The sequence below is a fragment of the Anoplolepis gracilipes genome, chromosome 3 (assembly GCF_047496725.1).
Source record: "Anoplolepis gracilipes chromosome 3, ASM4749672v1, whole genome shotgun sequence".
Taxonomy (NCBI): Eukaryota; Metazoa; Arthropoda; class Insecta; order Hymenoptera; family Formicidae; genus Anoplolepis; species Anoplolepis gracilipes.
The window spans coordinates 14182511-14208771 of record NC_132972.1 but is presented as its reverse complement, the minus strand read 5'-3'; the positions used below and the strand labels follow the sequence as shown (position 1 = coordinate 14208771).

At 36.1% G+C, this 26261-nt stretch overlaps 1 protein-coding gene and 1 long non-coding RNA gene across 2 annotated transcripts in view; one reads left to right on the top strand and one right to left on the bottom strand.

Moving 5' to 3' along the window:
- Mesr6 (misexpression suppressor of ras 6) overlaps positions 1 to 26261 on the top strand; it is a 227755-nt gene that overhangs the window by 9402 nt on the left and 192092 nt on the right. The window lies entirely within an intron of this gene.
- LOC140664086 (uncharacterized) overlaps positions 98 to 26261 on the bottom strand; it is a 38391-nt gene continuing 12227 nt past the window's right edge. The window contains exon 2 of the long non-coding RNA XR_012046383.1: positions 98 to 26261. This is a non-coding gene — a long non-coding RNA (uncharacterized lncRNA).

The following is a 26261-nucleotide window of genomic DNA, read 5'->3' as shown; positions in this document are numbered from 1 at the left end:
ATTTACCTCCAATAATGATTCGAAGTTATTTGCGTCAAAAGCTTCGTTAGCGTAATATTATTTGATATAGAAATAGTATTCAAAGAATTGCGATAAATTTTCTTATAATTAAATAGTATGCATTTTATTCTGGCTTATAATATCGACTAAACTTTTATAAAACATGTAGAATTAAAAATCTAAGAATTGTGTCTTGTACATAAAATACTGGACGAGATTTAAAGCAATGACGAACTCTACAGCTCCTTAAATTATCTATGAACAATATTATTTTCATAACATTTCTCGCTAAAATTACATCATTTATAATACTTAATCGCGTAGATATTCTGGATTTTGTTGATAACCTACAAAAACACCAATAACATAGATAATTAATAAGCATATAATCTGTTAGGCAATTATGCATATTTAATTTTTTTTTCTATTATCGGATGTATTTTTATAAAATAGAATACATATAAATAAAATATTTTAGAAAATATCTAAATATTAAAAAAAAAATGCTTTATCGTATCTTAAATATTTCATCAAAAAAAAAAAAAAAAAAATACAATTATTGTAGTTAAATCATTTTGATGTTATATAATATTACTTCGAGATTGTGCATTATTCGTGCTTAAGTTCTACAGATAACGATTTATATTATCTGAAGTATAATTCTTTTTCTGCTTGTGTACATCTTGTATATCTAATTAGCTGTTTTCTAAAATCTCCCAATATATCAATTTCTGTAGTTTCTTATTTATTTATAGATAAACGAAGCTCTCTATCGACGATGAAAAATTCACAATGCGATAATATCATTTGAATTTACAGCCTGGTTTCTTATCGGTCGGTTTCTTGCCGATTTATAAACACGATCATGAAATACACAGTATACATAATCTTATTTACTACATATACGCAATCGTCAGTATTTTTGTAGCGATGTCATTATCATCATGTACATAGACGATACATCGATTATATACGTTCGATACAAGAGAAATAATTTTCCGATATCTACCATTCGTGTTTGTCAAACTCGAGACACAAGCTCGATACGGGCACAATACAAGAATATTCTCTCGCGTGAATACGTAAGACGAAGTCCGGTCTCGGCGGCAAATCTATTTTCGTCATACTCCATCGCGGAAAATCAACTCCGGGATAGGTCGGCGTTAGGAATTTGCGTCCAAATAGTTGTAAAGCACTCCTTTATATATTATTGCGAACGATGTCCAAGTTAATAATCGAACGCAGTTCGATCATACCAATTTCCACACAAACGCGCAGTCGTTTTTAAATTCCTCTTCCCCTCTCCCGCTACTTTTTAGAGTCGGGGGAATAAATACATGCCTGCGCGACCGTTTTCTTACAATTTTATCAACTGTGTCTATAGGCATCGATCCGTTGGCGTGAAAATAAAAAAGCGCGCTTCAAAACCGGTTGATTGCGTCAATTAAAATGTAAAATGTGCCTCGTGGAACGGAGCCCCCTCGCAACGGTGCACGACGATCCAAACGTTCGACGCGAGCTCGGTCAAATTCGTCGATTTTACGCCGCGTAAACAGAGGCCACCCACGGGGTCACGAGCCTCGCAGATTCGTCCGGCATGTCGCGACGAATCGATAATTAATCGCTAATTATTAATCACGGAGAGAGGAATCTGATTGTGTCCCGAGACGCGTCTCTTTCACGAGTTGCACGGAGTGTCGAGTAAATCGGCGATATTAACCTGTCTGTTTAGAGATTGATATAATCGTATATATATATATTACAAAAAACCGTAATATGTTATATTTTAAATATTTATTTTACCCTTGAAATAGGATTCTGATAATAATTGAATTTCGTTTATTTCCATGATTACTTAATATTTTTTATATTTCCCTTATCACAATAAATTTAGAAAGAGACAAGGAAAATAAATATAATTATTTATTTCGAAAAATGCTCGTTTCCTGATCATATCAGAATCAATTATGAAACTAATTGATCACTTAAAAGGAATACCTGCTAAATGCTACAATAACATTACATATATATGTGTATATATGTGTGTGTGTGTGTGTGTGTATTTTTTCTAACATGTGATACCTGCAAAATTTAATCGTAAATTATAAAATTTAAAAACGGTTTTAATGTGTCCGTATTTTTCATGTACAACACTAAACGTGGTTTATATATTTATTCAATATGACGATTGCATATTTAATGTGTGTGAACTGAAAATTAAACTGTCATATTTTGCACTAAAAGTGCACATATACAAATTATTATTGTGTAACGTGTAGGGTGTGTGAAGAGAGACAAGTAATCACTCTAGGTAATATAATTAAAATTAATAAACGATATATTTTATTTAATATTACATTCTCTGGGCGTATAGGCTGCGTCGGTGTTCGATATGCGTTTTTTTATCTCTGCGAATTTGCGACTCTCTTCTTTGGGGCTCTGTGTCCCTGTTTATATCTTACCCGGTCCTTCTAGATCTTTCTATTTTTTGATGGTTAGTGTCGTCTTTGTTTGTCGCCTTGTTGTTTGCGCGTCTAAATCTAATAAATATTGGTCACTTGGTGACACTTGTCAACAACATAATATTGCCGTGATGGTTTGTCTCGATTTTAAATTATAACGGCTTACAAACGTTAAATATGTGAAAATGAACATGAAGATCTAAATACATATTATAAAAATATATAGCGATAATTTTATATAGCTATCAAAAGAATCAAAACAAACTAGGAAAAAAGTGATTAACTTGTGCATTGACGAAGAAGACGTTAAGAAGTAATACTTTTTTTTTAAATTGCATATATTTGTATTTATCAACATAAAAGTTTCTGAGTAACGATCATATGAATAATTCTTGGTACAGTCATGATAAAATACTGTGGAATATAGAGTATTTGTCTGTTGTTGTCTCTTCTAGTTTCTTTTCGATATCTTCGGGTTATCTATATTCATATAAAAAATCCTCTTCATTTCTTTCAACTTAATTATACCCTATGACTTACATAGTTCGCATTTCGCATTTATCATCCGATTATGACGCAGATTTTGTTTGTCTACGACGTTCGTTTCTCTCACCGGTCAGTTTTTCTTACATTGCATTTGCATGCGTCTCGGACTTTATAATCGACGTAGAACACGTGGAGTATCGGTCGACGATCTTTCGGCAAGTCCAAGAGCACGGTATGAAGTTCCTACTTTCTGAACACTACGTAGGAACTCTATACCTCGCTGCTGGATCTCTACCATATTCATTTAGATACTATATCTCTTCTTTCTTCTTCCTTCATTAGTGCTTTGATGAGCCAATGAGTGCTCGCTCTTCATCACGAGTTTCAAAATATATTAACTTTACACTTTTATTTGTACATTTATGAAGAGAATACGTACCTTTATGTGTCCTTAAAAAAACAAATTGCTATAACTTTTATCTAAATTTAGTAATTTAAAATAAATCCTAACACACAAAATATTCGCTTAGCAAAAAATAGTAACGTAAGATTTACATAGTATTACAAAATAATTGGGAAAATATAAAAACAAGAAAAACGTATGTATTTAAAATATTTGTCATTTATAAATTATAATTAGAAAACGGAATAAAAAATGCACTCTTACAATAAAATTCATGATATGTGAATACAGATAAGGTGTTCCAGTATTATAATCTACTACTGTCTCACTAGCATTATCAAACGATATAACTCACGTTTAAACAATCGATGCATTATTATCTTTTCACATTTATTGCGAACAAACGGATTTAATATATAAACTTCCTCCGCGTCTCGTCGCATTAAATAAAACATATGAAGGAAAATTCAATGAGACGACCGCGTTGATCACGTGAATTCTCGACTAGCACTGCCACGTTGCGGGTTAATCACCAAGTCATCCGAGTCAACATCCAACAATATCTCGGGCTTTTCATTCGAAATCAAAAAGACTTATCGACGGTATTCTTAATCGACGTTCCCTGTTCGATCGCAATCCCATCGAAATCGAAATCCAATCTTTCGTGCATGATCGCCGATGCTCGAAATAGAAAGCTCGGTATCGTGAAACCTATCCGTACGAAGGCCCGCGAAGAACTGAAGAGTCTCGGAGGGGCACCGCAAGTAGAGAAACACACACGCACTGAGGACTGAGGACACACACGGCCCTGTATGTTCCCCCCTACTTCCTTCCAAGTCTACCAGCAACACGGACGCCCCTGGCGGTGAGGAATGACACGATGCCATGCTGCTGCCGCGGAAGAAGACGAAGAGGAAGACGACGACGGGTTGTGCAGCGCGTGGAAAGGAGTTGTTGGAAGGGAGAGAGACAAAGAGAGAGAGAGAGAGAGAGAGAGCGAGAATATTCGAACGCTCCAATTATAACCGCGTTCGTGTCTGTGAATCGTACAGTGTAATTATTATGAACACGTAATGCATAACTGGTTACGGTTGATTTTTCCTACAGATTGTTCGTCACAGAGAGAGAGAGGCGAGAAATAGGCGGAAAGTATCCTCTACGCCACGATTAGGCTTAAATCATAACATCGATCTCTTCTCTGATTTAATTGCAAACGCGAATCGACTTTACCACTTTGATAATTGTAAACCTGAACATGATTAAATGATTAGAAGAAATATATTCATTGAGATTTTTTAATAAAAGCATTACAGACTCTTGGAGTTTATCTCTAATTGCTTTTAAATTTCGAGTTCTAAGCTAATCTTTTGAGAATCTATAAGTTATAAAATATTCTGTTATTCTGATGATTTCAATATTATTTGTGTTGTTTATTTCGTGCAGTCTAAAGATGGACGGAGCGAATCAGTATAAAGCTACGTGATCCAAAACTATATAGCGACTTTGTTTGCTAAAGGTTGCAACTTTGTTTGCCAAAGGTTGCTCGGACTTGCGATGAATTTTCGCGTAAATTAACGCAAACGTGGAAGAAAAAAGTATCCTTTAATCACAGCATTGATCTGGCGTTCAAAGGAGAACCAAGTCAATTGTGACTGATTTGATTATCGGCCGATTAATAGTATCGATTGCCATTTGCTCATAGTTAAATGCGTTAACCTGGTCAATGTGACCGCTGTTGAGTCAGTCGAATGATATCATTACTGCGAGGTCTTCATTTGCGCGAAACTTATTCGATCATCATGTTGCGCTTGCACGGATAGCGTATTTTTTCGATCGATCTGCTGATTAGGGCGCATAATATAGTATAATAATACAATGAATATCAAAGATTCTCTCTTCTACACGCGTTGACATTCTTCTCCAAACTATTATCATTAATCTTTAAATATCTCTTCTATTTAATCATTTATCGTAGTATCATTTCTCAACCGGTTATCCGTAGAGATTAAATTTTATCATTATTTTCTTCTGAGGTAAAAATTATCTACAGACTCACTGTATTTCCAGACGATTGCAATTTGTGACAATTGAATATTTGGGAAAAAATACATAAAGCATTAGTTAATTAATTTTTGCGATATTGTATTAACGTTTTTTTTTTTTTTTTTTTTTTTTTTTTCCATCAATTGCATGTGAAAATAGTAACAGAATTAAATTCAATATCGTACGAATGTGTCACGCGAACGCCGCATACAGATTGAACTAAACACGGAATATTTTTTTTGTCGCAAAACGCGAGCACGCAGGGAATTTCCGTGCGTGAAACCAATCAGATCACGCATCAGGGAGCTAGTTTAATTATTCAGAGTAGCTGGCGGCATCGGCTTTCCACTGAACCAATCGGGCCGAACGATACATGCGCAAACGTGTACGAAGGCAATAGATCGTATGACCCCGAGTCACAAAAGTCGATATTCAATCTTTGACGCCTGCCTGAAATTCGTTTGACATATGACGAGAAGTAAATTTTGCAGTTAAAATTATTTTGACAGTATTGATCGGCTCTGTTATCGTAAAAAATAGTAGCCCGAGTGTTTTATTAGTACATCGGTTTTTTTTTTTTTTTTTTTTATTTTTTAATCGCCTATTGTTTAACGTATTCATTCAAACAATAAGTTTATTACAGAGAAATTTTATAATGTTTACATGTATGCACACAACTATCTGAACCTTTTTGTAGATAAAATGAGACGTAAGTTAATGTTAGATTGTTGGAATCATTAAAGACTAATACTGTCTCATTATTGTAGTTTCCTTCCCGCATGTTAATTACTTAAAAAAAGTGCAATAAAAGTGGTGCCTCTAAAAGGGTTTATGCCATGATGGTTGAGTCAACAACAGTAGTGACAGTACGACTGCGTGAAGAAAAAGAGAAACGCGATGCTTGTTTGACCATGTGTGAATTGAATTTAGGACGGAGCTTCGTTGTGCACATGAAAACTAGGCTTGGTTGCCTTAATTCGTGGGAACTTTTTTTCTTTCTTAAGTGATATTTTAAGCGCCCGCATCCATGTTCGTGACCACTTTGACTCTAATTTGAACCGATTCCGACCGAATTGACGAAATAACTAACTCACTAGGTTTCTCCAGAACGTTTCATGTTTCTATATATATTTTTTCTTTTATCTATTATAATATACTAAAAGAATTTTGCGGTATTATTATCATTTTCCCACATGTGTACGATATTTTCTGTCATTCTATATATAATTTCTTAGAATATAAATATGTAAACGTGATAACTTTCTTTGGTTACAACAAATAATATAAAGTCTTATACATAATAATTAGTATAAATAATGAGCTTAAATTATGCTACGATTCAATAAATCAATTCAATTCAAGGCAATTCATTGCAAGGATTCGCGTTTAATTAAAATAACAAAAAGTGGTTCGTTTCGTCACACGTTTCTGTAATATTGCTGCGTAAGAATTACAAAGACTTCAAAGAGTGGGCAAGAAAAACTGTTTTAAAGTCAATTCTATTAATTATTATTAAAATAATTTATTCTTAATAACATGCAAATATAAGGAGTTCAAGCTATGATACAAAATTTAAAAAGTCCTACGAATTTTCAAGGATTACAATGACAAATTTTATCACTCGTTTTTATAATGTCGCCACAACATGACGATTCTAGCTTGCTGTGGACAACGTTTGTTAATCTTTTAATTTTTTCTTTCAATGATTTTTAAATTACTGATTTATTTCGTCAATCAAGCAAAATGATCACAAGATGCAACGCGGTAAAACCTACTCGAGAAATTATTTATTACTATGAGTTAAAGCTTTTTAAAATAAGACGCATCTTTCAGGATCGAATGACTTTTGCTTCAACACGCTATGATGTACAAAACGCTACACATATTACCATAAAATTCTAAGAGACGAAATATGACTTTTTTAGATTGTCGGGGAAATCTTTGTAGAAACAGTCTAGGCACTTTGCGCTTTCGCGTACATGCGTGGTCATAAAACGTTGTTATGCCTTTCATAGATCGTAAAAAGACGCGGAAGTTATCGCAATGCAAGTGCAGAATACAAATGGTGTCCAACGACATGACGCCGGTCATCGTGACTGAATAAGAGGCGGTGCAGAAGTTTCGAAAAGAACAAGAAGCGGAGGTGGTAGCAAGACACTCTGTGCAAAGAAAGAGGAGGGAAGAAGTTGGTGAAGAGACCCCTCCGAGAGAGAGATCAAGGTTGCAAAGTAACTATGATGACGCAATGCGTCTGCAGCTGCATCCGGCGACATCTAATTGCTCTCGCCTTGTCATGCCAGTTACATTACATATCACTGTCGAGCGATTTCTATCTCTCTCTCTCTCTCTCTCTCTCGATCTCGGCAATTCTTCCTCCTTTTATATTCTCACAGCACTCGAATTTTCGATCAGAAGCACCAACGGTGGCATATTTTGAGAGAGCGGATATTAAGTGGATTCTTCTGGAAAGTCAAACGAATAAAATTTCTTTCCTATTTTTTTATTTCTAATAATTAATGATATCACTTAAGGACACTTCAGAAAAAATTACGACAACGGTCTACGGAACAAATGTGGTTGCTGAATACAATTTCGACGTAGATAAAAATAATTAATTATTCTCTATAGATCAAACATCTGTAAGTAATTAATTACATAACAGACTATTATAAGTCGTCAACACAATTGCATATCAATGATCGTAAAAATAATGAATTATTATTATAGTGTATCTCTTATGAGATAAAGTACAATGTATTCGACGTATGCTATTCTTACATGCATCTAATTACTGAGCATAAGAGATGGATATTACTGTCTTCTATATCTTGCTAGCACTTTGGAACGCGAGATCTCGCAAAGCAATAATCCTTTTTTGCCATCATATTGATCTCTCATCGACACGCAGTCGTAAATGCGTCGTAATTTAGAAGATGACTGCACGACGAGTAAACACTGGTACTTGCGAATCATTCTTATACCCGCGCGCGATGGAACTCGTTTGCGGATGAACGAGAGATCGAACATGGAGATTCGATTCGATCGGCTCGAATCGAAGTGAAGCACCGTTGGACCGGTTTCAAGGTGAATAGCAAGATGCCCGCCCGTTCATCGAACGAAATTGCTTGTTGTTAGAATACCACGCGGCAAGCGGTTGGCATAAAATGTCTTTACCGAGACGCAGGGGAGAGGGATGGGACGCCGATCCAAAATAAATCGACATCAGATGCATGAATCGATGCGAATAAAAAGACATCAACATGAACGTAATATAGCTTATATACGATACGCTATATCAAGCTATATAGTATATCAATCGTTTGCTTCTGAAAATAGAACAATTATTTAATATATTACGATTATTATTAATTGTTATTTGTACTGTCGATTACTATGTCGAGACTTGTACTTTCCGACATTTGTCATTGCTATAATTTTTTTTCTATAGCAATATCATAAGCTTAGCAACGAATGGAATATAATTTAATATAATCCTATGAATACAATCTATTTTTAGTACTATTTTGTTTCGTAATATTTAATTAATAGTATTATAACAAATTTCTATATATGTATATTTCTATAATTGTTTGTTTAATTATTTCATTCGATAAGCCAGAATTTGTTAAACTTTTAGATTTTTGTAATGCGTAGCAATTTATTCGCCATCTTACGTACAAATACGCTTATGAGCAAGAAAAAAGAGCAGCTGCTTGTCTAACGAAATTTTTCTTAGATACATAAATCGTTCATCACTCGGAATCGTTTATTTTCCGCGTATAAGCCGAACGCTCACATCCTCCCGACACATCACGGCGCGTTGTAGCAATCAAACTTCTCGAGAAGCTCTGGCGGAAAGAAAAGTGAGATTTCGAAACGCGCTTCCCGGAAAGGGATTTCTCTCCCTCGAAATTATGAAAGTCCACGGAAGCTTCGGCCATTAACTTGCCTGCCAAGAGAAGAGCACAAAGAGGAACGGGATTCGTCATTGCTGCGATGGCACGTAAAACAGAACTTTAATACTCGGGCTCGAAAAGGAGATGAGAGTTAGGGCGCGGGAATGTTCGCATAAAAACGCCTACGTGGTCGTAGGTGGATAAGCATCGCATTGAAAGGGAACGCGAGAGAAGGGCTTTCTTCGTGTTCGGGGACGCGCGGGAAATGAAGTCGTACTGCGGTTGTCAAATTGGATGTCGCAGCATCCATTGTTATGTTGTTAATGTTTTTCTGCTTGTTTTTTTTTCGGAAACTAACTAGTTTTTTTAATCAATTTATGAAATATAGCAATTTTATGTTTTGTATAAAAATATCACATGATTTATATTATAAGTGTGAGTAGAGAATTATTTTTTTTAAATATACTTGTAAGGTATATTATGAGTATAAATTTTGCGTTACATACTTGCAATATAAATTAAGAAAAAGATAAGATATGTATTTTTCAATATTTAACGCAAATAAAAAATTAAATTGTATACATATATTTGAAAAAATATAGAACAAAGCGATATACTTTTTTATATTTTCTATATTTAGATAAAATTTGTTTAGACTAACATATCTGATAGACTAGTATCTGAAAATTAGTAATACTTATACATTTGCATTAAAATTGACGAAGCAAGAAAAAACGCAGTCATTATTTCGTTGAATAAAAAATGAGCAATTCGAGTGATTATAAAAGTATTTATCGTGTACTCAAGTATTCCGCAATCGCCGACTATAATTTGTTGAGCTAGTATAATTGCTGACCGTTTCTTGCGACACGTAGAGCTTTCCACGCCCTAATCTTTTGCGTATCATCTCAATTTCAAATTAGATTTTGTAACAAGCATATGACGGAGTCACTGAATCATCGTTCGCGCTTGTGGTTTCCGGCAATGGTGAGCTAGCTTTGGTTAGTCCCGTAATAGGCGAAAAGATCGATGATATCCTCGCGCGAACGTTGATGAAATCGGTTGCACGCTCGCAATTTGCCTCGAGTACAGACACCAGTTCGACTATCGTGCGGTATTCGCGTTCTAAATTAAATTTTGCAACGAACGTGTGACGAAACGTGAAATCATCATAAGCAACTGTGGTTTCCTGCTATGACAACTCATTTTTTTGCGATTAAACTGATTCCTGCACAATACAATGATTAATATCGGATAGAGATCAGATCGTGTTCTAAAAAAATATATTAAATTCGAATAAAGTTCACATAATTTCGAACAAAAATAAAAATTCGTTGAAATAAAAAATAGCTTTTAATAATATATCAGAATGGCCTTAACATTACAATTTATTTTAGATACTAAAATCTATTTTATTGTTCCTGATTATAATTTTATCAATCATGTAAAAGCTTTTATAAATTTTTTATAAATTCTATTTAATATTATTAATACCATTAATAAGTTAGTTAATGATGTATCAATAAAGAATAAGAGAAAACGGAAAAAAAAAATTAATTTCTCATTTATCAGAAATAAAAATTTTTACTTTTATTTCTGCATAAAATGACAAATTATTCTTGGAAATAATAGCCAATTCTTGGTAAGCTAATATCTACATATGTCGGTAAAAAACTTTTCGTAAAAAAAAAATGAGAGAAAACTATCAGCCGTATTTTCATAAAGCAATGATTCTTCTTTATTACATGTAATTTATTCGAAATCAATTACACGAGAGGCAAGATGGAAGCTAGCTACTAGTCACAATGGACGAACACAATTACAAAATGCTTAATTTATATAGACGTGTATTTGTAGAACCTCGAGCGACCTTTTCGGAAAATTATAAGGGCAAGGCAAGCAAAGTTAAAGAGGGACGACCACCACTCTATGTTTAATGTCACGTTGCGGGGAAGTACGCGTCAAAATTGGGACGAAAACCCCTCGAAATCAAATCAATTAAGTTACGTGCCGCAGCCGTATACATCTTCCCCGTTCGCGTTTCATTTGTGATTGGATCTGACTGAATCGAACGTTCTTCCCAAAATGAAGGAAATTGTCAATGTATATGCCTGTAGTATATTAAACTTTTTGTTCAAATATGTTATGAATTTTAATTTTATATAATTGTGAAATTATAAAACTATCACATTTATAATTTAATATATCATTTTGTCTATAACAGTCTTAAATTTTTTTGTTGAAACATCTAACTTCATAAAAAAGTTCTTTATCTAATTTTAAATATTTCGAAGATATAGTATATATTTGGAAATCTATTTCTCTCTCTTTCTCTATCCTTTTCTAGTGACCCAGAAATTCTAAAAAAAAAAGAAAAAAAAGAAAAAAAACAGCGCGCGCGTCGCGTTTACGAGCTTTGATTTAATAATAAACTCGGATTTACTCGGAAGCCTCGAATTTTACACGATGTCGTTCGCGCGAAAAAAAATACAAAAAGGAATTAAAAAAAAAGCGCAAAAACGTGCGCCGGTAGAAAGCGAATGTGGAAAAGCGCCGCGTCGTCACGTCCGCCACGCGAACGGAAAAATTGCGGAAATCCCGAAGTGGGCCGCGGGAAATTTCCAATAAAACGACCTCCGCACAATATATTCGGCGCCGCATCGCTCGGTGGAGCGGACGCGTCGTGTCGCGTCGCGTCGCGTCGCGTCGCGTCGCACGGCCCAATAACAAAGCAATAACTATCGACAATGTTGTTGCACGTCGCCATTACACCCACCCCTTCCTTCCTTGTGCAGTATCCACCACCGGCAGCTGCGTAAACGCAGAATTGCACGGGCGTTCGTGGTTTCTCTCACGCGCTGCATCAAGCGACGTCGCGTCTTGGCGCGCGCACGCGTTGTTCCCGACGGTCATTAATATTCCGCATGCGCATATTTGAGTCACAATCATCGTGAGATAACTAAGTTATTGCGAGACACTTGGCACGGCAGCATGAATATTGTATAGCGATAGTCATTGGACGGAGATTCTCAGGGACAAGGCTGACAGAACGGTTGAGTTTATGAGCGACACGCCGTTTGGAAAGTTAAAGTATAGCAGCTTTTAACGCGAGAGAAATCCTTTCTTCGATATTGTTCTGCGAAATTGAACATTCGATCGAGCGAATTGTGCTTTAGATTGGATTGCTAGTTACGCTCTATAGAGCGTAACTAACAAAGTTTGCATAAAACTAAAGTAATATCTTGGATAAGTTTCCGGAGAAACATCTAGTTGAGAAAAATTTCTTTCTAAATTTTTTAGAAGATGTATTTCTGAAATGTCGCAAAAAAGAAAAATTTCTTTAATGTATTATCGTTTTACATAGGAAAATTATTCATAAAATATCGCAATATTGATAAAACTTTTCTACTTTTCTACTTTTTCTTTTAATTAAAAGATAACTGTAAAATAAATACTTGTGATTTATGTTATTCAGAAATTTAGAAATTGCTCTATATAAGCTCGTATCATAACTATGTCAACAAGTTTCAACTATAATAACACAATTACAATTAATTACGTTACAGAAACCACTCTAACTTTCTCCCTCACTATTATCTCAACAATTAGTGTCCGCCATTCTTTTTCTCTTCTAATGCGCGTGCAATGCACGTTTTCTTATTTCACATTAGGATAGAGTTATCTACGCGACCGTTGCGCGGTGCAATGGATAATCGGTTTTCTCGTGCGTGAACGTAAACCTTTCTACATTGCAGGCACGTACTATGCATCGATCAATCCGGCGGAATATCACTTCGTCTCGGTACTTAAAGTTACACCCCGTAGAATATATCCCTTCTGCTAACGCGATACGTTCGTGCGACCAAGCCTTTTTCTATCTGCCAATCGGTGCATTTATAATTTATGATATCATGTGTGTATATGTGGACATATTTATATCTCGGAAAAAATTATCTATCTAAAGAGAATATTACATAAAATACATAACACGTATTGCTGTCATTCATATATACATATATGTATAACTCTTTTAATAAAGCTACAATTTTCTTTAAAGAAATTTTTTTATTAATTAAAAATATCAAATCTGCAGAGATATGCTTGATATATGAAAAAGTTTTCTCGATATAATATTTTCCGTTGCGGATATAAGTGTTCTCTAAATAAAGTGATTAGATTAGCTCTATCTCGACAAAAACAATTCTTCGAAGGTGCGTATATATACACTCGATGTATCGACTGATGGATCACGGATGCGTGAAGCGATCGGACATTCTATGGGATTTCGGATACGATATCGGCTTAGTATACACGTTGAAATGTCCATTCGTATCGGTTTATTGCTCGGCAGCGTTCTCCAGCAATCGTCTGGTTTATTACACTCGGAAATGGGATTGTAGGGGATGATTTTATCCGTCGGTTTATCACCCTGGCCTCGTTTTTTTTTATATATGTATACTCGTTCGTCCGTTCTTTTTTTTACAAGGCTATCAGAATACCGTACCGGGTTGCTCGAATCATCCGAGCGATACAATCCACACAATGTTCATCAATTGAGAAAAACACAGATTGTAATTTTCCAACAGAAAGTTAATATAGTTTATAAAATTTTTTCATATTATTTTATATATATATATATATATATATATATGTACATATATATTGTATTTATATACAATATACATATGTGTGAAATGTTAATACAATTATTGCTAATATAATTATTACAAATATAATTACGCATAAACAATTGGATAATCGTTGAAAATAAACTTTTCACTGCGTTTAAAGAAAAACATTTTATATTTTAAAAGTGAAACCTCATAAGCGCTTTTCATGCGTTAAGCCCATAATGTGACAAACAGTCGGGCTTCCGGATAACTTTACTTAATTATTGATTACTTTTAGTATATATATATAACTCTGACGCCATTATGTATATGTGGGACACTAAGCATTAATGTTGTGACAAACCGTTGAGGAGCACTAATAACTTTCTCACACACAATCACATACGTATCTCTTACTGTTCGCTCCATAAATTTCTCGTATCAATTAGCATATCACGATGTCAGTCGAATCATAAATCGTTTAAATAAGTAATAATTCTTTAATAGCTTAAATTGAATGTTTATCCAATTTTTTGATCGTATTATTAAATATTAAAATATGAAAAATATTTTAACGGCCGATTATCGTGATTAGCATGCTATCACGAGCACAGAAATCCTGTCATCGGCAATCCTGCTGGCTTTAATCGAATCGTTTGTCACCCACGACAATTTACAATATAAAACACGTCTTTCACGTCCGTGCCTTTACCTCAACGCACGTTCCGTCCACTTGAACCCACAAAAAAGGAAACCTCTTCTCGTTACGCGACGCGACACGAGAAACCGCCGAAACCCTCCAAAATCCTTCAATCTGTCGTCGTCTCGGCCTCTCCCGCGATCCCGAAACCATTCTCGTGCCATCCATCTATCCATCCGCCCGTTCATACGACTGCCGCATAATAAGCCGCTCGAGGGTTAAACAGACTTATGCCTCCCAATCGTGGATAGATGGTTCAAAATGCGAGGGTGGCGGCTGAATGAAAGGATGGCGAAAAGAGAAAGAAAGAGAGAGAGAGAGAGATCGTAGGGAGGGGGAAACAGTGTTTTTTCGACAGGGTAGTCTGGGGCGGTCTATTGGGGGTGCATCACACACGCGGCATTTATGCGGGAATAAAAGAGAAGGGGCGAGGGGAGGGAATCACCCTCGCTGCGTCGAGCGTGCGCCATTTTTATCGCGCGCACCACGCCCGCGTGCTACAACAACCCCCCAACCCGATCTTTCAGTCAATCGTCCGGGTCCGACAATCGGGTGCGGAAGCGAGCCAACCCCGTTTAGCTTCAATACGTGCGCAAACAGCGGGAATTTTTTTTTTATTTTTTTCCTCATAGATTTTTTTTTTTTTTTTTTTTTTTTCCTTTTCGAGCCGCTGAATCAAAATTTGCCTATGCCGAATCAACACGAATCGCTCGACGGACGAGCTGCTCGTCCTCGCCGGCCGCGCTGCTGATTAAAAATTTTTCGGACCGTCCGACGGTTTTAATTATCGCCGCAATCGATGCGCCTGCAGATAAAAGCCAACTATCATCGCGTCCGGATTAATTAATTTTTACTTCGTTTTCGACGTTGCTTGACGGAGCGTAATTCGCAACCTCCCGCCAGTGCTCGCGATATATACTTGCTTATCGTCATGTCCAGATGATAAATTAATAATTTTCATCGCATTGTATTTTCAACCCTTGTGTATGTGAATTACACGTTACATATAACCGACGTGGCATAAAGTATCAAACTAGCGGTTAAAAAGAACGCGACAATACAATCTAAACCCTTCTTCAGCACTAATAGAAGTTCAATTGGTATGATTGGGACGTACATCATTCGTTCGCGTAAAAGTTAAGGCCTGTGAATATAAAATCGACGGAAACTCAGGGTTGCGGGAAAAACACGTGTGTCGAGAACCGATTATTTTATCATCCTTCCGATCCCGTTACTGTGTTTCTCCCCTTTCGTGAAACTTAGCGTCGGTTTGCACGACAACCTTTAACCGATGTGCCTAGCAATTACGTGAGCGCAACGAATACCACGGCGGGAATGACTCTCTTGACGATCCTCATAAGGTTCTCTCCTCTCATCGTGTGTGGGGACACGAGGGGAAACCTCGGGGTCGGCTCACCTCGTAAACATGATACGACGATCCGTCGTTACGCGCGCGGGGAGAGCTATCTATTAGCATATTACAGTGAGAGCTGTGTGTCACGGTAGGCAGTAAAGCGGACGAGAGTAACCGTCACAACGGGTAATTCCCCTAGTATAGGGCGCGACACGACGATGATCATAACTTGGATAGCACATACAAATCGTTAATTTTGCTCCATGTGCTCGAGTCTTTGCAAGCGATCTTAATTCGTCGTCATAAACGGAAGATAATTTGTGAAAAATAAGCAAATCTTCCTGGAGAGTTTGAATCCGAGTTTGTCGACAAAAATCCGTGTAAAATTTTTCGATGCGTATGATTTTAATGAGGAAGTTATCTATCGATTGAAAAAACATGAAAAATTTAATTGCGATTTTATAGTTGATGTTTCGAAATTCAGAAGATTACGCATAATCATGTGCACAAATGTGATTTTTTTTAATGAAAATTATATTATATTAGCACAAAATCTTGTAAGATTCCAACGGAATTATATTACGATTGGACTATCTTAAAAAAACGGACTTGAAAATTATTTTTTTTTTGTTCATTGAACAGCTAATTGTATGAGATGATTAAAAAATCAACGAAATAAATAAAGAAGCACCTAGATTTTATTAGTAACTTGACTGATTAGTATATCGATCTCACTTTTTATCTTTTTTTTGCGACAGAGCAGGTTTTCAAGCAAAATCAATCGAAGACTTAATGTCGGTGTAAAAAGTATCGGATGTAATAAATTATCATATTTTTGTAAATTATATATAAGCGATAGCTTGTCCCGCGTGTCCTCTATCGTGTCCTCGTATCAGATCTATTTTTACAACTTGACCCCGATCTCGCCAACAGGTTTCTTTATACAAAGATCAACGAAATGTGAGTATCGCGTTTTATTGGATCCATAAAGACAGCTCGATTTAACACCTCGCTTATAAACATCTACTATTATACATTAATGCAGAGGCTCAAATTTCTTTCTATAACGCAAAACAATATAATGAGCCGAATTCAAACGACAGTGTCATGTCATGCGATATCGATTTGACATGTCAAACGATTATCATTAACAAGAATAGTTGTTATCTTGAAAAATTTAAACGTTCATTTGTCGCGATGCGCCATCGCGATGTCAATTTGAACTCTGCTCGAAAGAGTTGGTGGACTCGTGCTTAGTACTTTCCTTCGGTTGATAGCCGATTAACGTCTTTAACGGCCCGTCGGGTAGCGACGATTATTATAGGCTTTCAGGGAAACATATGTATAGTTGAAGAAATAATACATGCGAGCGTGAGGCGGTCGTGCGCGTACTGCGTAATGACTGTCACCATGGGTTTTATATTCCCACATTAATTTGACATTCCGTCGGATAATCGATAACTTACCCCATTAGTTAGCAATCAATAAACTGACTAGGGTTAAAATAGTTTGATATATTTCAGGAATTTTTAAGTTGTACGTAAAAAATAAATAATATGGTAAAAAATATAAATTACAAATTATATTTAAAAAAAATGTGTCCTTTATTTAAATGTGGTCTTAATATTATATTATTTTTTTCGAATTCTTTTAATGTGGTAATTTTGTTTTTGATATAAACAAAATTGAAATTAACAAAAAAATTTTTACTCTATGTTGCATTCGATTTAATTTTAACTTTAAATTAATAATTAATCATTTTTTCCAAATTAATTTAAATAAATGTAAAAGAAATTTATCAAAGAATCTACAAAAATATATCTACATCGTGGTTGTAAAGAATGTCCAGGTGTCACAAAGTTGAACGCGTGATATTTCATGTCAGCAAAACCAGAAAACTCCAGATATGCTCTGTTAGACATAGTCTACTGCAAGATCACAAAAAAATTAATAACTGGCACATTCCTTCAACTCAACTATAAATTCTCATCAGGAACAAGATTTACGAGATAATTTACAACTGATCGGTAACATTTGTCTTTCGATATCGTGTTACACTAAAATCGCGCACAACGTTAACTATAAATCCCGCGCGATATTTTTCTCCACGGCATCAAAATTCATTTCTAACCGGAGAGTCGATAGAGAAAAAATTCTCTCACAGTTTCTCTACAATAATGGAAGAGAAATAAGAGCGATAAGAATCAGTGGACCGCCTCTTTTCCTACAGTAATCCGAGCAACGAATAGCGCGAATGGGCGCCTTTCCATTAAATTTCGCCATTTTATATGTACCGAGTAGAGGGTGTTTCGCTTCGTTTCGTAACCGAAACGCGAACGTCTGCACACGACTGTCGTCGACGATGCGTGTACGGTGAGGAAAGAGAGAAAAGAGGAGACTATCTCGCTGCGGAAGGCGCACTCGACGGAAGATAGACGAGGGAGAAGAAGAGTAAAATAAAATAAAATAAAATAAAATAAAATAAAATAAAATAAAATAAAAAAAAAAAAGAAAATAAAGCACTATCGCAACAAGGAAGTTGGCATTTCGCGGTTGCGTGCTCGGCGCACGAGATGACATCAGCCAAGATGGCCGACCAACGTGGCGCGACGGTCCGTCTTCATCGTTGCCGAGCGTGCATGCGTACGTCCGACACGCACGGGCGCTCTCGGTAGGCGCAATGATATCGGAGGATACCAGGGCAGATTGAATGATTAGGAGAGGAGACGCGAAGAATGGGAAAGGGGAAGATCCGATACCGAAGAAGGGAGGGATTGTTGAATTATCTCTTTTTCTTTTTTTTCTCTTTTGTTATCTCGACATTCTACTGACATCTTTTTTTGTGTCACACATAATAGTACGAACGCAAATTTCTTTATATTTTACACCCTTTTTGTACTCTTGTTATTATCATAGTTGTGAACTTTTTTAAGCAAATGCAAGATAGGATTATATTCTAAATGATAATATATTTACACATAGACAGCTAAATTTCAAGTTATATCTATTATTTATTTTTACAAAAATATATTCTTTCATTGAAAAAGACTATCATACACTTTATAATATTACATATACAAAATTATTTTCGATTCAAGAAGTGATTCTTTTGTATCTCTGCTTTTTTTAACAATAAATTACAATGATTCAAAACGTTTTTAACCCGTGCGAAAGGAAATATATACGAAACACATTTACAATTAATAAAGAAATTGATTGTTTGTGCGAAATTTATGTCTTACAAACACAGAATCGAAATTTGACATTTTTATCGCATATGTATATCCGTATATATATGTATATATATAGAAGCATCGAAATGACGTCTTCGCAGTAGACGTCATAGATACTGGAACACCGCGACTTTAGATCGTGCGATTAGACGTATCGCGGAAGGCAAATGGGAGAAAAGCAAAAACGAAGGAGGCGAGGTCTGACAACACGACGAGCTGATAATAATCTGACTGGCCGATACAAGCGCGTTTCACGCGTTCGTCTTGCTTCGCGAATCGCGGCTTTGCCGGCTATTTCAGGACGGGTTAAGGATAAGCGCATGGTGATAAGGCCGCAATTATTTTGCACACCGCGACGCAGCCTGGCATCTAAGTTTAGATCAGGTTACTCAGAATGGTGTTAAAAGCATCGTCGACTATTAAAGATAGCCAAGTATTTTGTCGACGATTTCTACCGCCGTATAATACGTGGTCTAACTCGCACTTTATAACTGAAACCGTCTCTCACGATACATATACGATAACGGGAACCTGGTTACTGTATAGATATAACGCCTCCTCGTTCACGGCCATTAGGAATAAACTAGGAATAAAAACGGATATATAATCCTTAGGCGAACAGCCTGCGTACATCGGAATGAATAATGTGGATTGCGTGTTGGAAAAAAAAAAAATTCTCGGTTATCGTATATCTCCGCGCGTATAAATGAAATCATTTATCCTCTGCGCGCAGACATGCGTACACAAGATAGAATACAATTAATATAGTATATAAAATATTAAAATATTAAAAATATTACTTTGATATCCTCTCGAACATTTACTTCATTGAGATGCCGCGCACAATGATAAAACACGATGGTGTTATCAGCTACGCAGCTCTCTTTTAAGCGATGAAATGCACACGCGTGTGAATGCGCGCCCGTGAGGAATGTGGCGTGGGCAAACAATAATATTTTCGTCGGCGTTATCGTCGTGCGCGATTATTTTTTTTTCCGCGTTATCGGTTGCCCGCCAGTTTACACCTCTTACGCTGTCGCTCGATTTTACCTGCCTGCGCGTATCGAGCTGGCGTTACTCGTGTCGCGCGCAGGAACGCGCGCAATCGATTTATCTGCGCGATAATTAATGATTACGACGGGGCGCGGCGTATTCCACGGCTGCTACTGGCGCAGATAATCACATCGCGATAAATGTGCTTCTCTCACTTGCTTTTTGCAAGCGGAATAAATCAATGGAAAAACGGCCGCGCGCGCCGATGCGTTCGTGCGGTATCATTTTCAACGGGCGGTATTCACGGTAGCCTCAATCGCTCGATATTAATCAAATGGCTCGGAGCGATCGCGCTTTATGAGATCGCCATGCCAGTGTCATGCTCGCCGGACAATCATACATTAACAATTTTTTTCGCGGTTAATGGAGCGTACCAATTTTTAGATCGGCCATCCCACGTAATAACGAGTCATTTTAGATATATATCAGTTATTATGTACTTATCGTGTTCCAATTCGATCCTCGCTTGATTGATGAACGACTCGTTATCGTGGACAAATGGTAATTTTGTCTATAAAAAATCTTTAATGATTGGAATTGAGAGAATATATCTTATTTCATTATCGATTATTATCGGTACATCTTTAATGAAGACAATGGAAAAGAGAAATAATTAATATATATATATATATATATATATATATATATATATATATATTTGTTCTCGTATATCGTATATGAATAATTTGCGAGCATCGCGATTCTTTTGTTTCCACAGTAATATAAACAAAATTATAACGAGATGGCACATATGCGTCAAATTCCTAGCGACGAGATTCTATCATGGTAAAAAAAAAAAATATGGCAGAGACGTGCGATTTTCGAGGCTCGCAAAAAACACGGACCGGTTCAGAGGCGGAGGTTCTGTTTCGATCAGATGGCCTGAGCGGCGATTTGCATGCGGCCTTTGGCTCCAGGTGTCCCGGGATTTGCATACGAAAGGGTGGCGCTCACAGATTTCTCCCTTCCCTCTCGTATATTTCGTCCCTCTCGCGATTCTCTCCCTCTCGCTTTTAACCCCCTAGCATCCGCGCATTTATGGGTTACCGGCTCAGCGTGTCGCGTCGTTAACTCGACGTTAAAGTTTCGTTAACGCTGCGCTTTAACTCCCAAAGCTCCCACGGACGGATGGAATTTCCGATCGAATCCAATTACTATCAGCGATAGAGCGCACGATGGCCGATAGCGAAGCACGATGACAGTCGGTTAAATGTGACACGTTACGCTAGAGGGTACACGTGTTTTTCAAATAATTCGCAGCAGAAACTTCTTGTGTTTTTGCAAAGGCAATGGAACGTGCTTCTAGTGTCGGGTGGTCCGACAGAAAAAACATTCCGGCAATTAATTGCTTTGAAAATTGGCTCTCTTAAGATTACATCTCGGTTTCTCGCGAGTGCAATGATTTTGCACACGCAGATATTCGGCATGTGAATCTTTCGTTAGATATTAATTCAAGACGTGCCTCTCTTGTCGTCATTTAAAGGATACGTCTGGCGCTTTTTGCGCCTGCCGTTCTTGCCAGATGTAGCGCGATAGCAGCACAGTTTTAAAGAAGAAAGATAGGCTAACGAACCGTTGTCCTCGTCGTCCTCGCCAACGTGGTTGTACTAATTATTTTGCTCGTTAACGACCTCGAGACTTTAATTGGGCAACGTGACGATCAACGCCCCTCTATCCCGTCTACGTGTGAGTATACGGTTAACCTGAGAATATCGATTCTAGACACCATGCCGCCTTGCGGTTTGGAACATGCCATAACGTGTGGCGAATAATAATTATGCACCGCAACAGTTGTGTGTCAGTCAAGATTGCATTGGCCTAATATACCTAAATGATTATTGTGCGTAGAATATCGTCACGCAAAATTAGAAGCACGTGTAGTGATTTCCGAACAATACCACATGTAACAATACTTTACTAAACAATTTGCTAGACATCTTCTTTTCGATTAAAGTCCGGCCACTTTCTCACTTTTACATTTACATTTTATTTGTTTTGTGTCACATTTTCTATATAATATTGATAAATAAAAATTAATAGACAGAGAAAAAGAGATTGTTTGAATCTAAAATTATATTTTTACATTTAGTGAGAACTTTATCAGCCATTAATAAGTCTTTCAAAGATCATCGATATCTGTTATCGAGTTACAAAGAGAAATTGGAAGTCCGAGTGGCAGTATGAATTTACTAGAAACAGTTCAAAGTTCGAAAAGTTTGGTTCTCCTTCGCAATTATTGATCTGATAATGGTCGCGGGGCAACCAGTGTGCACGCTCTGATCATTTAAGTTTGTTACGTGCACGAAATGCATTTTCGAGTTTCTACCGTGGCACAAACTTTTTCGGCGAGAGTGCACTCAATGTCAGGTTAAATAATTAAAATTACCCTAATTTATATGCACGTGCGCAGTAAGCTCTTTTTTACTTTGTCGAAAAATTGACAAACGTTGATCGTGTGCGATGTTCTTAAACGTAATAATGACTAAACTTTTACAAGAGATGCATCATTATAATTACAAAAAATTAATGTATATCATTTGCTATGAAATAAGCTTGTTTGTGGGAAAAATAGTAGTTCATACTTATAGCATAAATCTCATTCTTCTAAATTTTAATATAAATTCCGCTTTATGATATTTATTTAATTATTCTTTATCGGAATTTTTATTTAATCTGGAAAAATATGTTAAACATTTTATCACATATTCACGCGGAATTTATAAATCGGCGAAAAATATTTATCAAAAGTCAAAGGTCCCAATTTATATTAAGCTTCACGGTGCTCTATCTGCCTAAAATCCACACAATACTTATTGTTGTTTCTTATCTGAAAATATTATTCGCGGTCCTATAGCGGAATGCAAGAACTATAAATTATAGTGCCTACGTAGCCATAAACATTAACTTAACTGCGCAATGTATACGCGTTGTGTTGCATTTGCATAAGTTCGCGTGAAACGCCTCGTGATGTCCTCGCTCTTTCTTGTTTTTCTCTTTATATCCATCTTTCTCCCTCCCCTTCGTGGCGTTCATCACCATTGCGTGCGTTCTACGACATGACGCTTAAGAATTTTTTTAATGGTGTCCTATTGCAAGAGGGTTCGTTAAATTTCACGAAGAAATACGGCCTGTTTCATCTGTGTGGTTGACATAGTCGTACAAGGCCTTAGAATTTTTTTCCCTAGAAAAATTCACTGTAAAATGTTTTTATTGAAATTGTTACCTTTATTATTTATATTTGTTTTCATTAGAAGCCAATTATTTTCAATGTGTAATACGAGTCAATTTCATTCTTTGTTAAAAACTAACCAAGTAAAATTGATCATGTTGTAAACATTATTGGTAATGAACATGGTAGCAATGTAATTTATAATTCACGCAATATCCCGATAATTATAGAATTTAATTAATGATATTTAAATAACACAATTATATCTCAGAATTTTCTTTTTCATGAGATATTATAAAATATCCTAACGGTAAACATTATTTTCTTTTATAACGCAGAAAACAAGAAAACATAAAATTCTTATAATTATATTAAATATCTGGGACAAACATTAGATAATTATATATAGAATTATATAAATTTGTATAAATCATAGAAATCATCATATTCAATATTATAAACATTTTATGTTTCTCGAATGAATTAATTGTAACTAGTTTTAGTTTGTACAGTGCGATCTATTTTATATGGACATAGCTGTCTTTAAAATTATTCGAATGTCGAAGCAAACGAGCATGATTTATATCTATGTAATAATTATTCACAGCGTTAACTAGTTATTAGTCATTGTCTCACGTTAGAAACACTCTGATGATATTTTGGTATTCAAAAGACATCGTGCATAGCGTTTATGAATTGAGTAGCGTCAAAACATGAGGCCGGTTCATCGAGTCATTGGCCCTGGCTTTCCAGGCGATAAAGTCAAACCTAAATCGTTATCTCTACTGTGTCACAGAGTTTACTTTCTCTTTCTCTTTCTCTCTACACAGTGCGCAAGCATTTCGAAATTGACTCTCGTATAAAAGACCCTTGCCTCCCAGTCTTTATCTTCCGGTTTGCCGAACATATAACAAAGACGTTTCTTTCTCCTGAAAAAAAGGAGAGCAACGACAGCGAACTCGTTTTATTTTCCGGGAATCGCTCCGATCAACAGTATTCTCTTCTTTTTGCTTTTGCTCTTTGCACTTGCTAATTTCTCCAATTAATTCTCATTTACACAATTGTTTCGATTGTAATGTTAATGCAATACTTAAATCATCAGAATATATATATATTTTTTTTAATATGCGGTAGAGATGATGTGTCTGTGAAATTATATATAGCAAATATCTATTTTTTCCTCGAATAAAAATGATACGGCAGATATAAGTGAAATAAAATGAACTTAGCAGTTCATAAACATGACCGTTGGTGTAAGCATTTAGACAACGTCTACCACAACACAGTTAATCCTAATTGTTCAACTAGCTTGATGACTCTAATTACTGGAACTCCTGCAATTCTGCGCCAAGTTCTATGATTCTTTCTTCAGTTTATTCCTCTTTTTTCAATAATTATATATAATATTATTAATATACACCGTTTTTGAGAAACATAATGTAAAAAAATCGCATATTCTGACGGAATAAAAATGATTAAAAATACAAATTTTTAGCAAAGAAACTGTAGATGATATCAGAAATGATTATTTATCAAGAGATTTAAATTGTATTACATATCTAATTAATATATTTTTTCTCTTACGGTAAAATACATAATAAATTCATGCGTTATATGTACATCTTATTACGTATAAAACATATTTATTAAAATAACACGATATTTAATCCGCGATAAAGTGTGGCAACCTTTTAATCTTTTAATAAAGGCAATATTTTTTATTATATTAATGATATCCAATTATGATAATTTCTGGTCGTCTATATCTAAGATGCAATAATTCTTTGTTAATCATATTGATTTACAAACATATTCAGACAAGAATGTTATGATTAATAGTACTCTCAGCTACTGTCCAAATCAATTTTGACAGAATATTCATTATACGTGTTTCGTCCCACGCAAAACAATTTGCGACCAACTAAAATATCACACTTTACATCTTACCGAGACGGCTTCGAAAAGCAATCTGAGAATTTATCCGACTCTCAAGTCTCAAGCGCAACGACTTTACACGGGCGAAACATCGATACAAAGGGGGCACGTGAAGTTAAAGTTGAAGTTATCGTTTGTTTTTCCACGCGCCCTCTCTCACGCGCGCTCTCTTCAGAGATTTCTCTTCTGAAACCCTTTGCGCACAAGAGAAACGCCGCGCCGAGCCCTGCCATGTGTTTCGAATGAATTTACATGACGTCCCACCGTGTACCAACGTCACTTTTTGCCGGTATACGTTCGTGTGTGTCGCATACACGCGTGTGTGCGTGTGCGCGCGGCTCGGCCAGCATGTGGGCAGAGATTCCCTGCAGCGGCAGATGTTGGACCATCTTCCCGTGGCCCCCTCGAGATACGAAACTTGGTATGATTATACCCTATCTGCCCACCGAGAGCAGGGCCGTACCGTCTTGCCGGCTTCTTCGTTCGACTTGGCCGCGCGATCTAGACTCCTAGATGACATAACGCAACGTTTCCTAATCTCCAACACTTACTGTACTGTGACTTTCCACTATATTGATATTTAGTAATTGCGTGGGATGATTTAATGAGATTTATGAATCAGAAAATTTAAATGGAAAATTTTGCGAAGAGACACCAAAACGAAGAAAGATCTGTATCGAAGAAACCCTAAATTCTAACGGTCTCGAAAATAGTCGAATAATGTTTTACGAATGCGCGTTATTTATTTTGATAAAAATATTAACTGTTGTACGAAACGGTGTATTTATCATAAACTTTTTTATTATTACGTTTTCTAAAAACAGGTTGTATTACTTTATTGCTTACAGCTTAGCAATCCTCTTACCGATCGATGTTATTGTTACGAGTAACTGCAATCTTCTTTCCGGACTTTGAAT